A 2,500-nucleotide genomic window follows, 5' to 3' on the forward strand; every position below is an offset into this window, starting at 1 on the left:
GTGAACTATGCCTGGCCAGGACGAAGTCAGGGGAAACCCTGATGGAGGTCCGTAGCGATTCTGACGTGCAAATCGATCGTCGGAGCTGGGTATAGGGGCGAAAGACTAATCGAACCATCTAGTAGCTGGTTCCCTCCGAAGTTTCCCTCAGGATAGCTGGTGCTCGTACGAGTCTCATCCGGTAAAGCGAATGATTAGAGGCCTTGGGGCCGAAACGACCTCAACCTATTCTCAAACTTTAAATGGGTGAGATCTCCGGCTTGCTTGATATGCTGAAGCCGCGAGCAAACGACTCGGCTCGGAGTGCCAAGTGGGCCACTTTTGGTAAGCAGAACTGGCGCTGTGGGATGAACCAAACGCCGAGTTAAGGCGCCCGAATCGACGCTCATGGGAAACCATGAAAGGCGTTGGTTGCTTAAGACAGCAGGACGGTGGCCATGGAAGTCGGAATCCGCTAAGGAGTGTGTAACAACTCACCTGCCGAAGCAACTAGCCCTGAAAATGGATGGCGCTGAAGCGTCGTGCCTATACTCGGCCGTCAGTCTGGCAGTCATGGCCGGTCCTTGCGGCCGGCCGCGAAGCCCTGACGAGTAGGAGGGTCGCGGCGGTGGGCGCAGAAGGGTCTGGGCGTGAGCCTGCCTGGAGCCGCCGTCGGTGCAGATCTTGGTGGTAGTAGCAAATACTCCAGCGAGGCCCTGGAGGGCTGACGCGGAGAAGGGTTTCGTGTGAACAGCCGTTGCACACGAGTCAGTCGATCCTAAGCCCTAGGAGAAATCCGATGTTGATGGGGGCCGTCATAGCATGATGCACGTTGTGCTGGCCCCCGTTGGGCGAAAGGGAATCCGGTTCCTATTCCGGAACCCGGCAGCGGAACCGATACAAGTCGGGCCCCTCTTTTAGAGATGCTCGTCGGGGTAACCCAAAAGGACCCGGAGACGCCGTCGGGAGATCGGGGAAGAGTTTTCTTTTCTGCATGAGCGTTCGAGTTCCCTGGAATCCTCTAGCAGGGAGATAGGGTTTGGAACGCGAAGAGCACCGCAGTTGCGGCGGTGTCCCGATCTTCCCCTCGGACCTTGAAAATCCGGGAGAGGGCCACGTGGAGGTGTCGCGCCGGTTCGTACCCATATCCGCAGCAGGTCTCCAAGGTGAAGAGCCTCTAGTCGATAGAATAATGTAGGTAAGGGAAGTCGGCAAATTGGATCCGTAACTTCGGGATAAGGATTGGCTCTGAGGATCGGGGCGTGTCGGGCTTGGTCGGGAAGTGGGTCAGCGCTAACGTGCCGGGCCTGGGCGAGGTGAGTGCCGTAGGGGTGCCGGTAAGTGCGGGCGTTTAGCGCGGGCGTGGTCTGCTCTCGCCGTTGGTTGGCCTCGTGCTGGCCGGCGGTGCAGGATGCGCGCGCCTGCGCGGCGTTCGCGCCCCGGTGCTTCAACCTGCGTGCAGGATCCGAGCTCGGTCCCGTGCCTTGGCCTCCCACGGATCTTCCTTGCTGCGAGGCCGCGTCCGCCTTAGCGTGCTCCTCCGGGGGCGCGCGGGTGCGCGGATTCTCTTCGGCCGCCATTCAACGATCAACTCAGAACTGGCACGGACTGGGGGAATCCGACTGTCTAATTAAAACAAAGCATTGCGATGGCCCTAGCGGGTGTTGACGCAATGTGATTTCTGCCCAGTGCTCTGAATGTCAACGTGAAGAAATTCAAGCAAGCGCGGGTAAACGGCGGGAGTAACTATGACTCTCTTAAGGCGTGACGGAGAGGCATCGCGCGAGGTGGACGGAGGAAGAAGTCCTGTCGCTCGCCAAGGCAGAGGCCGAACTGTTCCTTGAGAGGGACGCCCGGTTCTTCTTTGTAAATCAAGAACTTACCAGGATGTTCCCCGACCGAACGCTTGAGGCAATCAAGTGCCGACGGCGGCAAGCTGCCCACAAGCAGCTTGTCCGCCAATTCATGGAGGCACTTGAGATCGGTCGGGGTGAAGAGCCGGCGTCCCGCCGTGGAGCAGCGAGCTCGCTGCCTGACGCGGGCGAGGCCGCTGCGCCGCCCGTCGACGCAGCCGAGGACTTCGCGGCCGACACCACCGGGCCGCCGCCGGAGGGGCCGACTGACGCCGCCATCTGGGAGCATCTGGCGGGGCTACCTGCTTCCGCCCAGCGTTTCTCTGCCCTGGATCGAGTCATTGGTCTGGGGCGGGGCACGCCGCCCGATGTCATCCTGGGCATGCTCCCGGATGCCCTTGCGTCGGTCGGGTCCAGGGGGGAGAGGTCGATCACCAGGACACAGCGGCCGCGCCAACCATCCAAGCGGCCGCCTGCCGCCCCGCCGCTGCAGAAGCGCAAGCGGCGCCGCTGGGAATACGCGCGGACACAGGACGCCTTCCGTAGGTCGCGTGCGCGTTGCGTGCGCGGCTTGCTGGACGGCACCCTGCTGCAGCCGCCACCCGACATCCCCGGTCTGCTGGACTTCTGGGCGGACCTCTTCACGAAGAAGCCGATCTCCACCGCCG

At 61.8% G+C, this 2,500-nt stretch overlaps 1 pseudogene; it reads left to right on the plus strand.

Annotated features, from left to right (window-relative positions):
• LOC124583760 overlaps positions 1-2,500 on the plus strand; it is a 7,484-nt pseudogene that overhangs the window by 1,143 nt on the left and 3,841 nt on the right.

This window comes from Schistocerca americana, unplaced genomic scaffold (assembly GCF_021461395.2).
Source record: "Schistocerca americana isolate TAMUIC-IGC-003095 unplaced genomic scaffold, iqSchAmer2.1 HiC_scaffold_47, whole genome shotgun sequence".
NCBI lineage: Eukaryota > Metazoa > Arthropoda > Insecta > Orthoptera > Acrididae > Schistocerca > Schistocerca americana.